Source organism: Papio anubis, chromosome 16 (genome assembly GCF_008728515.1).
Source record: "Papio anubis isolate 15944 chromosome 16, Panubis1.0, whole genome shotgun sequence".
NCBI classification, from domain to species: Eukaryota; Metazoa; Chordata; class Mammalia; order Primates; family Cercopithecidae; genus Papio; species Papio anubis.
Window position 1 is genome coordinate 74,033,522 of NC_044991.1, and position 15,382 is coordinate 74,048,903.

The following is a 15,382-nucleotide window of genomic DNA, read 5'->3' on the forward strand; positions in this document are numbered from 1 at the left end:
GGAAATTACACAATGTTTCAAAGAAGAAAATGGACATCATCCAAAATCTCACTACCTGGAGATAAACACTATTAAGTATTTTGGTATATTTTCTTATTTTCTTCTAACCATAGGGAGAAGTCTTTCTCTTTTTTTAAAGCGTATTGCTTGCTGTTTGGCTTACTATTAAATTAAGAGTTTCTTTCCTTGTTATTAAAGAGTCTTTGAAAAGTTTATTTTTAATATCCATTGCTTGGATGTATTGTTACAAGTGTCATGTTTGGTTTGACTTCTGTCATGAAGATAAAACAAGAGGCTTTCTGTTTGTGGGTGTTTGTGCGTTTTCTTTTCCTGCTTGCTTTGTTTCCAGCTTTTGCTAGGTGCATTTTTCGCTCTGCCTGAAAAAGTTCCCTTCCTCTAGCATTGTGGAAGGTAATTCACTCTTCACAGGACTCTGGATTTCAGATTTATAGTTTAAGGCTCGTTTCCTTGATCCTTTTGAGAATCTCACATTGCTGAGTCCTGAATTTCAGCTCTTACAGGGACGTTTCTTACCATTTGATGAGTAAATCTCACAAATGCCAGCTGTTGCTAGCTTATGAGGAATCAAGTACCGGAAGTTCTTTCTCCAAACTGAAGTGCATTCCCAGCACATCCTATGGGGTCCAAATCTCCCCATTTCATAGTCTTTGTCAGGGAGAAGTGGTGTAGAGAGGACAAAAGGAAAGAAGTTTTCTTTGCTAGATCGTAAACATGCTAAAGGGCAAAATTAATTCAGGTGATACCCTTTTAGCAACACCTGAGGGACTGAGCGAGGGTAATTTCTAGGTGTTGCATCTTTGTGTCTAAAACATCATGTGCAATTGTTTTATTTGGTTCTCTCTGAACAATTCTTCCTGGACTCACAGAAGCCAGATGTGGAAAGGTGAAACCAGAGGAGGCATAACAGACCTGTTGGCAGACTCTGGCCTCCGCCAAGGGTTATGTCTGAGCGCATTCAGCTCAAGTTGGGAGCTATCTGGTTTGATGTTTCAGAAGTATTGGTGGCTGCTTTGCTAGAAATAGTTTGTTTCTGATCCCCCAGTTGGAGTTCTGATGGCTAATGTGCACTTTTCCTTCAGTTACAAAAATTTAGAAATTACGCTTATTAGAATAAAATGCATCAAAATGTAGGGTCTCTAAAGTCCATGTAATTTCCCCTGAGATCAGTCTTGATGCATGTTATATTCAAACACAGATATATTAAAGACCCTTGGAGGCTAGGTGTGGTGGTTTATGCTTGAAATCTCAGCACTTTGGGGCCTACCTAGACAGGAGGATCACTTGAACCCATGAACTTGAGACCAGCTTGGGTGGGCAACACAGAGAGATCTCTCCAAAAAAAATTTAAAAATTTGACTGGGCATGCTGGTGTAGTCCCAGCTATTTGGGAGGCTGAGGCAGGAGAATCGTTCGAACCCAGGAGTTCGAGGATGCAGTGAGTTAGTGTCATGTCACTGCACTAAAGCCTGGGTGACAGAGTGAGACCTCATCTCCAAAAAAATTAAAAATAGTAAAATAAAATAAACATACCCTTGGATTTAAGGGATTTGGTCACTTATTTATGCTTTTGTTTATACTGGAAGAGAGAAACGGCAGGAAACATAAGTACATGGGCGGTGGTTTGGGTTTCAGGAAAGTTAGGGATTGTGTTCCACCCTTACCACTTCCTAACTGTGGGATCTTGGGCAAATTACCTAACCTCTCTAAGGCTCAGTTTCTTCACCATGAAAATGATAGATAATGCTACCTGTTTTATAGGTTTTAAACTTTAAGGCAAGATTTATACTGGTATATATTTACGTAATCAAATGCACAGTTCTTAAATGCTCTGTTCAATGAATTTTTACATTTATATACACATAACTAACCAGCACCAGAATGAGATATAGAATATTTCCAAGGCCCCACCTGGAAAGTTCTTCCATGCTTCTTTCAGTCAATGTCCCCCGACCCCAGCCAACCACTATTTCTATCAACAAAGATGAGTTTTGCCTATTCTAGAATTTCACATAAATGTAATCATACAGATTACTATTTTGTATCTAGCATCTTTGACTCAACCTAATTTTTAGAAAAATTCAACCATGGGTGTATCAATAGTTCATTGCTTTGTGCTGAATAGCATTCCACTTCATGGGCATACCACTGTTTTTTAATCCATTAATCTGTTGATGGGCATTTGAAGTTGTTTCTAATTTGGGGGTATTACAAATAAACATAGATTTTAAATTTTGATGTATTTCAATGTATCTATTTTTAAAATACAATTAGTGCTTTTCATGTTCTGCACAAGAAATTATGTTCCCAGATATGAGGGTGATCTGACTGTGACATCTGTCACCTCATTGATTGACAGGGTTGATTCGGTTGATCTGGCTGGCTAGGCAAGTATCCGCTTCCTCCCTCACCATTCCATGTGTGTCCCTCCTGAAGCTGCACGCCCAGTTGAAGAGGATGGCAATGCCCCACAGAGGAGGACCAGTCTTTGGTCAAGGGTATATGAGTTGTTGTGCTCCCCTGCTAAAGCCTCCAAACAAGCTCTCAAGAAATCATTTTCCCTCCTCCCCAAGGTTTTCTTCCAGGAGCATTATGGTTACGGGTTTTGCATTAAGGTCTACGATGTAGCTAGAATTTGGTTTTGTGTATGGAGTGAGATAGAGCTCAAGGTTCCATTTGTTTCTTCCAAACAGATGTTCAATTGTTCTGGCACCATTTGTCAAAAAGATGTTATTTTCCTCCATTGGATTGACTTGGCAACTTGGTAAAAAATTGATTGACCATAAAAGTGCAAATCTGTTTCTGGATTTTCTATTTTGTTTCAATAATCTATTTAGCTATCCTTATGCCAACACTATACTGTCTTGGTTACCATAACTTTCTTTACATTAAACCAGTGTAAGTTCTCTAGCATTCTTCCTCCAGATTGTCTTAGTTATTCCAGAGCCTTTGTATTTCCATGTAAGTTGTAGAATCAGTCTCTCAGTTTCTCCAAAAAGGACCATTTGCAAATTTGTCTCCCAGTTTCTCTAAAAAGGACTGTTGCAATTTTGATAAGAATTGTGTTTACTCAATTTAGGAAGAATAAACAACTTAACAATATAGAGTGTTCCAATATAGAGTGAGTGTTCCAATCCATGAATATTATATATTTCTCTCCATTTAATTAGATCTTCTTTAAGTTCTTTATAGTTTTAAGGGTAGACCTCTCACAAATCTGTTAGGTTTATTTCTAGATACTTTATGTTTTTCCATACTGTTATAAATTGTATTTTAAATTTTTATTTTTCAATTGTTGGTTGCTAGTATATTTTTCTATATTGACTTTTATCCTTTAAGCTTGCTAAGTTTACATTTTAGTCTCAGTAGCTCCTTTGTAGATTCCATAAAGGTTTCCATGTAAACAATTGTTACTTATAAAAACAACAGTTCCCTTCTTCCTTTCCAATCTCTATGCCTTTTTTTCTCTTCTTTTCATTGTCTTATTCCATTGCTTAGGGCATCTGATATGATGCTGATTAGAAGTAGTGAGAAAGGGTATCTTTGCCTTGCTCCCAATCACAGAAGAAAGCATTCAGTCTTTCGCCACAAAATGTGGTGAATGTTGTAGGTTTTCTATAGATAGATGCCTTTTATTAGGTTGAGGAGTTTCCTTCTATTCCTAGTTTGCTGAGAGTTTTTATCATGGATGAGTGTTGAATTAGATGATTTTTACATATATTGGGGTGATCACATGAATTTTCTCCTTGATTCTGTTAATGTGGCAAATTACATTGATTTTTCTAATGTGAAATTTACTTTTACATTCCCAAGTCAATCCCCATTAGGCGTGATATATTATCTTTTTCATATATTACTTTCTTTAATTTGAAAAATTTTATTAAGGATTTGCATCTTTATGAGGAATACGGTTCTGAAATTTTCTTTATTATTATTATTATTATACTTTAAGTTCTAGGGTACATGTGCATAACGTGCAGGTTCTAGATATTAGCCCTTTGTCAGATGAGTAGATTGCAAAAATTTTCTCCCATTCTGTAGGTTGCCTGTTGACTCTGATGGTAGTTTCTTTTGCTGTGCAGAAGCTCTTTAGTTTAATTAGATCCCATTTGTCAATTTTGGCTTCTGTTGCTGTTGCTTTTGGTGTTTTAGACATGAAGTCCTTGCCCATGCCTATGTCCTGAATGGTATTACCTAGGTTTTCTTCTAGGGTTTTTATGGTATTAGGTCTAACATTTAAGTCTCTAATCTATCTTGAATTAATTTTCATATAAGGAGTAAGGAAAGGATCCAGTTTCAGCTTTCTACTTATGGCTAGCCAATTTTCCCAGCACCATTTATTAAATAGGGAATCCTTTCCCCATTTCTTGTTTTTCTCAGGTTCATCAAAGATGAGATAGCTGTAGATGTGTGGTATTATTTCTGAGGACTCTGTTCTGTTCCATTGGTCTATATCTCTGTTTTGGTACCTGTACCATGCTGTTTTGGTTACTGTAGCCTTGTAGTATAGTTTGAAGTCAGGTAGCGTGATGCCTCCAGCTTTGTTCTTTAGACTTAGGATGGTCTTGGCAATGCGGGCTCTTTTTTGGTTCCATATGAACTTTAAAGCAGTTTTTTCCAATTCTGTGAAGAAACTCATTGGTAGCTTGATGGGGATGGCATTGAATCTATAAATTACCTTGGGCAGTATGGCCATTTTCACGATATTGATTCTTCCTATCCATGAGCATGGTATGTTCTTCCATTTGTTTGTGTCCTCTTTTATTTCACTGAGCAGTGGTTTGTAGTTCTCCTTGAAGAGGTCCTTTACATCCCTTGTAAGTTGGATTCCCAGGTATTTTATTCTCTTTGAAGCAATTGTGAATGGAAGTTCATTCATGATTTGGCTCTCTGTTTGTCTGTTACTGGTGTATAAGAATGCTTGTGATTTTTGCACATTGATTTTGTATCCTGAGACTTTGCTGAAGTTTCTTATCAGCTTAAGGAGATTTTGGGCTGAGACAATGGGGTTTTCTAAGTATACAATCATGTCATCTGCAAACAGGGACAATTTGACTTCTTCTTTTCCTAACTGAATACCCTTTACTTTTTTCTCTTGCCTGATTGCCCTAGTCAGAACTTCCAACACTATGTTGAATAGGAGTGGTGAGAGAGGGCATCCCTGTCTTGTGCCAGTTTTCAAAGGGAATTTTTCCAGTTTTTGCCCATTCAGTATGATATTGGCTGTGGGTTTGTCATAAATAATTCTTATTATTTTGAGATACGTTCCATCAATACCGAATTTATTGAGCGTTTTTAGCATGAAGGGCTGTTGAATTTTGTCAAAGGCCTCTTCTGCATCTATTGAGATAATCATGTGGTTTTTGTCTTTGGTTCTGTTTATATGCTGGATTACATTTATTGATTTGCATATGTTGAACCAGCCTTGCATCCCAGGGATGAAGCCCACTTGATCATGGTGGATAAGCTTTTTAATGTGCTGCTGGATCTGGTTTGCCAGTATTTTATTGAGGATTTTTGCACCGATGTTCATCAGGGATATTGGTCTAAAATTCTCTTTTTTTGTTGTGTCTCTGCCAGGCTTTGGTATCAGGATGATGTTGGCCTCATAAAATGAGTTAGGGAGGATTCCTTCTTTTTCTATTGATTGGAATAGTTTCAGAAGGAATGGTACCAGCTCCTCCTTGTACCTCTGGTAGAATTCAGCTGTGAATCCATCTGGTCCTGGACTTTTTTTGGTTGGTAGGCTATTAATTATTGACTCAATTTCAGAGCCTGCTATTGGTCTATTCAGGGATTCAGCTTCTTCCTGGTTTAGTCTTGGAAGAGTGTAAGTGTCCAGGAAATTATCCATTCCTTCTAGATTTTCTAGTTTATTTGTGTAGAGGTGTTTATAGTATTCTCTGATGGTAGTCTGTATTTCTGTGGGGTCGGTGGTGATATTCCCTTTATCATTTTTTATTGCATCTATTTGATTCTTCTCTCTTTTCTTCTTTATTAGTCTTGCTAGTGGTCTATCAATTTTGTTGATCTTTTCAAAAAACCAACTCCTGGATTCATTGATTTTTTGGAGGGTTTTTTGTGTCTGTATCTCCTTCAGTTCTGCTCTGATCTTAGTTATTTCTTGCCTTCTGCTAGCTTTTGAATGTGTTTGCTCTTGCTTCTCTAGTTCTTTTAATTGTGATGTTAGAGTGTCAATTTCAGATCTTTCCAGCTTTCTCTTGTGGGCATTTAGTGCTATAAATTTCCCTCTACACACTGCTTTAAATGTGTCCCAGAGATTCTGGTATGTTGTATCTTTGTTCTCATTGGTTTCAAAGAACATCTTTATTTCTGCCTTCATTTCATTATGCACCCAGTAGTCATTCAGGAGCAGGTTATTCAGTTTCCATGTAGTTGAGCAGTTTTGATTGAGTTTCTTAGTCCTGAGTTCTAGTTTGATTGCACTGTGGTCTGAGAGACAGTTTGTTATAATTTCTGTTCTTGTACATTTGCTGAGGAGTGCTTTACTTCCAATTATGTGGTCAGTTTTGGAATAAGTGTGATGTGGTGCTGAGAAGAATGTATATTCTGTTGATTTGGGGTGGAGAGTTCTGTAGATGTCTATTAGGTCTGCTTGCTGCAGAGATGAGTTCAATTCCTGGATATCCTTGTTAACTTTCTGTCTCGTTGATCTGTCTAATGTTGACAGTGGGGTGTTGAAGTCTCCCATTATTATTGTATGGGAGTCTAAGTCTCTTTGTAAGTCTGTAAGGACTTGCTTTATGAATCTGGGTGCTCCTGTATTGGATGCATATATATTTAGGATAGTTAGCTCTTCCTGTTGAATTGATCCCTTTACCATTATGTAATGGCCTTCTTTGCCTCTTTTGATCTTTGCTGGTTTAAGTCTGTTTTATCAGAGACTAGGATTGCAACCCCTGCTTTTTTTTGTTCTCCATTTGCTTGGTAGATCTTCCTCCATCCCTTTATTTTGAGCCTATGTATGTCTCTGCATGTGAGATGGGTCTCCTGAATACAGCAAACTGATGGGTCTTGACTCTTTATCCAGTTTGCCAGTCTGTGTCTTTTAATTGGAGCATTTAGTCCATTTACATTTAAGGTTAATATTGTTATGTGTGAACTTGATCCTGCCATTATGATATTAACTGGTTATTTTGCTCGTTAGTTGATGCAGTTTCTTCCTAGCCTCGATGGTCTTTACATTTTGGCATGTTTTTGCAATGGCTGGTACTGGTTGTTGCTTTCCATGTTTAGTGCTTCCTTCGGGGTCTCTTGTAAAGCAGGCCTGGTGGTGACAAAATCTCTAAGCATTTGCTTATCTGTAAAGGATTTTATTTCTCCTTCACTTATGAAACTTAGTTTGGCTGGATATGAAATTCTGGGTTTAAAATTCTTTTCTTTAAGAATGTTGAATATTGACCCCCACTCTCTTCTGGCTTGTAGAGTTTCTGCTGAGAGATCTGCTGTTAGTCTGATGGGCTTCCCTTTGTGGGTAACCCGACCTTTCTCTCTGGCTGCCCTTAAGATTTTTTCCTTCATTTCAACTTTGGTGAATCTGGCAATTATGTGTCTTGGAGTTGCTCTTCTCGAGGAGTATCTTTGTGGCGTTCTCTGTATTTCCTGAATTTGAATGTTGGCCTGCCCTACTAGGTTGGGGAAGTTCTCCTGGATGATATCCTGAAGAGTGTTTTCCAACTTGGTTCCATTTTCCCCCTCACTTTCAGGCACCCCAATCAGATGTAGATTTGGTCTTTTTACATAATCCCATACTTCTTGCAGACTTTGTTCATTTCTTTTTCTTCTTTTTTCTTTAGGTTTCTCTTCTCGCTTCATTTCATTCATTTGATCCTCAATTGCTGATACTGTTTCTTCCAGTTGATCGAGTCGGTTACTGAAGCTTGTGCATTTGTCACATATTTCTCGTATCATGGTTTTCATCTCTTTCAGTTCATTTATGGCCTTCTCTGCATTAATTATTCTAGTTATCCATCCACCCTTTTTTCAAGATTTTTAGTTTCTTTGCGCTGGGTACGTAATTCCTCCTTTAACTCTGAGAAGTTTGATGGACTGAAGCCTTCTCTCATCTCGTCAAAGTCATTCTCCATCCAGCTTTGATCCGTTGCTGGCAATGAGCTGCGTTCCTTTGCAGGGGGAGATGCGCTCTTATTTTTTGAATTTCCAGCTTTTCTGCCCTGCTTTTTCCCCATCTTTGTGGTTTTATCTGCCTCTGGTCTTTGATGATGGTGACGTACTGATGGGGTTTTGGTGTGGGTATCCTTCCTGTTTGTTAGTTTTCCTTCTAACAGTGAGGACCCTCAGCTGTAGGTCTGTTGGAGATTGCTTGAGGTCCACTCCAGACCCTGCTTGCCTGGGTATCAGCAGGAGAGGCTGCAGAAGATAGAATATTGCTGAACAGTGAGTGTACCTGTCTGATTCTTGCTTTGGAAGCTTCCTCTCAGGGGTGTACTCCACCGTGTGAGGTATGGCGTGTTGGTCTGCCCCTAGTGGGGGATGTCTCCCAGTTAGGCTACTCAGGGGTCAGGGACCCACTTGAGCAGGCAGTCTGTCCGTTCTCAGATCTCAACCTCCGTGTTGGGAGATCCACTGCTCTCTTCAAAGCTGTCAGACAGAGTCGTTTGCATCTGCAGAGGCTTCTGCTGCTTTGTTGTTGTTGTTGTTGTTGTTGTTTAGCTGTGCCCTGTCCCCAGAGGTGGAGTCTACAGAGACAGACAGGCCTCCTTGAGCTGCTATGAGCTCCACCCAATTGGAGCTTCCCAGCGGCTTTGTTTACCTACTTAAGCCTCAGCAATGGTGGGCGCCCCTCCCCCAGCCTGGCTGCTGCCAATGAGGGAGGCTCCGTTAGATCGCAGACTGCTGTGCTAGCAATGAGGGAAGCTCCGTGGGCGTGGGACCCTCCAGGCCAGGTGTGGGATAAAATCTCCTGGTGTGGTGTGCCCGTTTCGTAAGACTCTTGGTAAAGCGCAGTATTGGGGCGGGAATTACCCGATTTTCCAGGTGTTTTGTGTCTCAGTTCCCCTGTCTAGGAAAAGGGATTCCCTTCCCCCTTGCGCTTCCCAGGTGAGGCGATGCCTCGCCCTGCTTCAGCTCTCGCTGGTCGGGCTGCAGCTGACCAGCACCGATTGCCCGGCACTCCCTAGTGAGATGAACCCAGTACCTCAGTTGAAAATGCAGAAATCACCTGTCTTCTGTGTCGCTCACGCTGGGAGCTGGAGACTGGAGCTGCTCCTATTCGGCCATCTTCCTGAAATTTTCTTTTCTTGTGATATCATTTTCTCCTTTGGGATCAGGTAATACTAGCCCCATAAAATGAGTTGGGAAGTATTTTCTCCTCCTCTGTTTTCTGAAAGACTTTGTGAACCATTTATATTCTTTCTTCCTTAATTTTTCATAATATTCACCTGTGAAACCATCTGGGCCTAGAGTTTTCTTTAAAGAAGTGCTTTTGACTATGAATCCAATTTTCTTGTAGCTTAGAGCTATTTAGATTTTCTAGTTTTCTTGTGTCATTTTTGTTAACTTGCATTTTACAATAAGTTTGTCCATTTCATATAAGTTGTCAAATGTATTAACATAAAGTTGATCAAATATCTCCTTAATATCTGCCGGATAATTCTGATGTCCTTGCTTTCATTTCTAATATTGACAATTTGTGTTTTCCTTTAAGTTTTCTTGATCACTCTTCCTAGAGGTTTGTCTCTTTATAAACTTTTGATTTTGTCCATTTTCTCAATTATTTGTTTACTACTTCATTTATTTCTGCTCTTATTTTTAAATTTTCTTGTATTTTCTTTGGTTTTATTGGCTCTTATTTTATTAGTTTCTTAAGTTAGATGTTTAAATGACTGATTTTATACCTTTTATAATACAATTTCTAATACATTTCAAGCTATAAATTTCTCTGTAAACATTTTTTAGCAAATCTCAGAAGTATGGTGTTTATTATCACTCATTTAAGAATATGTTCAAATATCTCTTGTTATTTATTAGTTATCTCATGACTAATTTAGGTGTGCTTCTTAATTTTGGAATATTTTGGTGTTTTATGGATATCGTTTTGTAATTGATTTGTAATTTAATACCTTGGTGGTAAGACAATATATTTTATGTAAACCAATCCTTTGATATTTATTAAGACTTTTGTTTTATGGCCTAGGATATAGCTCATTTTTGTGAATGTTCTATGTGCACTTGAAAAGATATGTAGTCTGCAGTTGTTCAGTGTATGTTCTATAAATGTCAGTTAGGTCAAGTTGGTTGATGTTTTTAACATCATCTACTTCTTTATAGACTTTTTTGTCCAGTTTTTCTATCAATTACTGAATGACTGTGTTAAAATATCTGCCATGATTATGGATTTGTTTATTTCTCCCTTTCATTCGGTCAATTTTTGTTCCATATATTTCACAGCTCTATTGTCAGGTGCCTACTCATTTGGGATTGTTATATCTTCTTCACTTGATCTTAGCCAATGGGCTAAGAAGTGATTGTTATATCTTCTTGATTAATTTACCCTTTTATTGTGAATTATCCACTCAAGACTAGGGCACTCTAGTTGTACTCTTCGTCTTGAAGTATATTTTCTGTGATACTAATATTGCCATACCAGCTTTCATTATGTTATGTTAGTATATGTCCTTTCCTACTTGTCTCTCTGTCTTTATAATTAAAGTGTGTCTTGTGAACAAATTATATTGAATCTTGTATTTTGAATCCAGTATAACAATCTCTGCCTTTTAATTGGAGTGGTTAGTTCATTTACTTTTAATGTCGTTACTGATATGACGGGCTTTAAATCTACTACCTTGGTACTTATTTTCTATTCATGTCATTTGTTCTTTGTTCCTCCTTCTCTACATTCTTTTGGCTAAATCACATATTTTTCAGCTTTCCCTTTCATTTCTACTATTGACTTTAATTATATTTCCTTGTGTTATTTTCAGTGACTGATCCACAGCATACATTTTAAGGTATCTCAATCTACTTTCTAATAATATTAAACTATCTAACATTAGTATAATAAATTTATACTATAATTTCTTTTATACATGTGTGTTACTTGTGTATATGTTATCAACTCCACAATATCTTGCTATTTTAAAAATATTCAATGAACTTTTAAAAAATTACATAAAATAAAGACACTTAAGAGGATATTTTACATTTATCTGAATATTTAAACTTTCTGGTGCTCCATCATGTATCATTTTCCCTCTGAAAAGATTTTCTTTTAGTGTTTCTTTTGGCTAGTGCAGATCTTTTGGAGATACATTATCTCAGCTTTTTTCTATCTGAAAATGCCTTTATTTGACCTTCCTTTTTGAAACCTGTTTTTACTGGTGTAAAATTCTAGGTTGGTAGACTTTCTTTTTAACTTTAAGCACTTTTAAGATGCTCCACTTTTAACATTTCACTGACTTTCGTTCTCCAGTGGTACAGTATTAGGAATTATTTGTGTTATTGTTCTCCTGTATGCAATGTGTCCTTTTTTCTCTAGTTGCTTTGAAGATTTGCTCTTTATCTTTGGTTTTTAGCAATTTAACTCTGATATGCCTACATGTAGTTTTCTTTGTGTTTATTTTGCTGGGGGCTCACTAAGCTTCTTAAACCTTTGGGTTAATGTCTTTCATTAATTTGGAGAGAAAAATTAGCTATTTTCTCTTCAAATATTTCTTCTGACACATTTACTCTTACCTCATCTTCTGCGGCCTCTAGGGTCTCTATGCTTTTCTCTCTTTGTGTTTCAGTTTAGATATTTTTTTCTTTACCTATCTCCAGGTTCACTTATCTTTACCTAGGCTCTGCTCAGCTTTCAGTTAAGTATATCTAACAAATTCTTCATTGCTGATAATTGTATTTTTTTAAAAAAATTTCTGGCATTTTCATTTGGGCATTGGCATTGGCCATGTGAAGACTGGCAAATACTATGAAGCTCTTCTCTTCCTCAATGATGGTTCTGGTTTTCTCCTTCTTGTAGACATTCTGTATGGGCATTAGTGGTCTTGTCAGTTGGGCGGCCAATTTAAATTCTTCACAGAACTGTCTGCCTTCTTGGGGCCCAAGGAGTTTCTGGCAAAAAGGATAAGCTTAGAGCAATACTCCTTCAGCCATTGCACATTGGATACCAGGGACTCAGAGGGCTTGTTCCACCTTCTTGGATCCATAGAGATGCCGATGGTCCAGTCTACCTTCTTGTGGATACCAGCCACCCTTAACTCTTCCAAGCTGAAGGCCCTGCCAGCTTATACTTTGGTGTGATACCTTACCATGGGGCACCTTACTATGGGCTGGATGGGTCCAGATGCAGCACATGCTTTTGCTTGCCTGGCTTTGAGTCTGCAGATCTTCCAGGCCAGCTGGTTGAACCAAGTAGCCATGTACTGCTGCCAATCCTTGTGGAAGTGAGTCTTCAGGATCATGCCATCCAGCTGGGCATGGTGGCTGCCTACAACCCTACTCCACAGGAGAACTGCTGAGCAGAAGGGCTCTTTTTGGTTCTTTTTAGAGTGTATATGTCTTGACCATCTTTTCATGCATATCGCCCACCTTTTCTGCGGTATCCTTCAGCATTTTTGTGTGATAATGCTCACTTCTGAGACATTGCTGGGTCTGTTTTCGTTTAATGTGTTATGTTTTAACTTGTTTCCCTTGCTTTTTCATATATCATATAATTTTCTTCTATATATCAGACATTTTATATAAAAGACCAGTAGAGAAAAAAGTAACCAGTATTTGTCTCTAGAAAAGGGCATGTTTTTTCTTCTATCCACTGCTGGAGTGGGAAGGGGGTCTTAATCTCTCTGATGTTAGTTGAACCGTGTCTGGGCTTTATTGCAGTTTTAGCTTCATTCAGTTCACCATTGGTTTTAAATATGTTGAGGATAGGTCAGGACTTTGGGCTCTGAGCCCTGTTGAGATTCTGGAGATCTTATTGTGATTTCAACAACATTCTACACTATGGGATATTTTAGCCTTTTTTTTTTTAAGACAGAGTCTTGCCCTGTCGCCCAGGAATGCAGTGGTACCATCTCGGCTCACTGCAACCTCCACCTCCCGGGTTCAAGCAGTTCTCCTGCCTCAACCTCCCTAGTAGCTGGGATTACAGGCACACATCACTATGTCTGGCTAATTTTTGTAGTTTTAGTAGAGATGGGGTTTTTACCACGTTGGCCGAGATGGTCTTGAACTCCTGACCTCGAGTGATTCATCTACCTTGGCCTCCCAAAGTGCTAGGATAACAGGCATGAGCCACCACGTCTGGCCAAGATTTCAGTCTTCTTTGCAGCCCTGCTACAAGGTTTTCAGTTGCTGGGGAGTTCTCTTCCTGTTCCAGGACCTTTCCTGGGTTTCAGAGCCTCTAGAGCTTTCTCTCTGCCATGCTGCCCTCCCTTGGGACTTGGAGAGCTACTGCCTTATACACTCACCAAGGTCCAGAATGCCTTGGGAGAGTTCCTATTAATGCTCCTATCCAATTCTTAGCTTTGGGTGGCTAAATTACCTAATTTTTAAATATAAAATAATTAATGTTTAATTAGTTTACACAGAAAAGGGAGGTTTTTAAATTTTTTCTTTTTTACTGTGGATGTATATTTTATATACAACAAAATTCACCCATTTTACATGTATATTTTAGTGAGCTTTGGCAATGATCTGTAGTCATGTAATCACTACCATAATCAAAATGGAAAACCTTTTTATATCCCTAAAAAGTTCTGTCATATCCCGCCTTTGCAGTCAGTCCTTGTAACCTCCAGACCCAGGCACCTCTGATCTCTTTGTCACTATGATTTTATTTTTCCTAGAATTTCATATTCATTGAATCATAGTATTTGTCTTTTATGTTTGTCTTCTTTCACTTAGAATATTGTTCTTGAGACATATCCATGCTGACAATGTATCTCTGTTATTCATTTTTATTGCTGAGTAGTATTCTGTGGTATATTTATCACAAAATGTCCAAAGGTTGATGGACATTTTGTGATATCCGTACCATGCAATACTACTCAGCAATAAAAATGAATAACATTTCAGTTGCTTCCGATTAGGGGCTCTTATGAACAAGGCTGCAAAGAACACTTGAGGAGGAGTCTTTGTGCAGATGTAGTCTTTCTTTCTCTTGGATAAATTCCTAGGAGTAGAATTATTGGATTGTATGGTAAGTATCTGTTTAACTTTATAAGAAACTGTCAAATTTTTCCATTTATAGTGGCTGGACCACTTTGTGTGAGTTCTGGAAGCTCTATATTCTTGCCAATACTCGATATTGTCAGTCTTTTTCATTTTAGCCATCCTAGTGTGAGTGTTAGCTCACTGTGGTGTTAATTTGCATTTCTCTGATGACTAAGACAGCATCATTTCACATCCTTAGAAAGAATCGTTATGTCTGTGTTTCCCATTTTTAGTTGGTTTGTCCTTGCGTTGTTGATTTGTAAGTTTGTTTTGTTTTGTTTGAGACAGGATCTTGCTTTGTCACCCAGGCTAAGTGCAATGGCATGAATTTGGCTCACTGCAGCCTCAACTTCCTCAGGCTCAAGCAATCTTCTCACCTCAGCCTTCTGAGTAGCTGAGACTTCAGGTGACTGCCACTAAGCCCAGCTAACTTTTGTATTTTCGGTAGAGACAGGGCTTCACCATGTTGCCCAGGTTGGTCTCAAACTTCCTGGGCTCAAGCAATCCTCCCACCTCCGCCTCCCAAAGTGCTGGGATTACAGGTGTGAGCCACCATGCCCAGCCTCTGTAACAACTGTTTATATATTCTAAATACATGTTGTCATATGTGTTTTGAAAATATTGCCTTCCAGGATACAGGTTACCTTTTCATTTTCTTTGTGATCCAAAGAGCAAAAGTTTTTAATTTTTATGAAGCCCATTTCATTTGCACTTTTAAATGAGCTAAGTCCTCTTTGCTTAACTCCAGATCACAAAGATTTTTACCTGTGATTTCTCCTAGAAGTTTTATCGTTTCAGCTCTTACATTTAGATCTATGATTCACCTTGATTTATTTTTATGCATAATGTGTGTGGTTTTGCTTGGTTTTGCTTTTGTTTGCTCACATACATACCCAGATCTTCCAGCACCATTTGCTGAAGTTGCTATCCTTTCCCATTGTATTTCCTTGGTACCTGTGTCAAAAATCCATTTACTACAAGTGTGAGTCCATTGTTATACACTGAATAGAAGTGGTGAAAGAAAAAAGCCTTACTTTGTTCCTAATATGTGGGGAAAGCTTTTAGGATATGACCATAAAGTGATAATTTTAGGCAAAGCTTATCTTTCTTTTTTAAATTTTACTTTAGGTTCTGGGATACATGTACAGAATGCGCAGGTTTGTTACATAGGTAT

General features: G+C 38.2%; 1 pseudogene; it reads right to left on the reverse strand.

Annotated features, from left to right (window-relative positions):
* Positions 1-9,905: 9,905 nt before the first annotated feature.
* On the reverse strand, positions 9,906-12,997 carry LOC100997596 (annotated as a pseudogene).
* Positions 12,998-15,382: the final 2,385 nt, after the last annotated feature.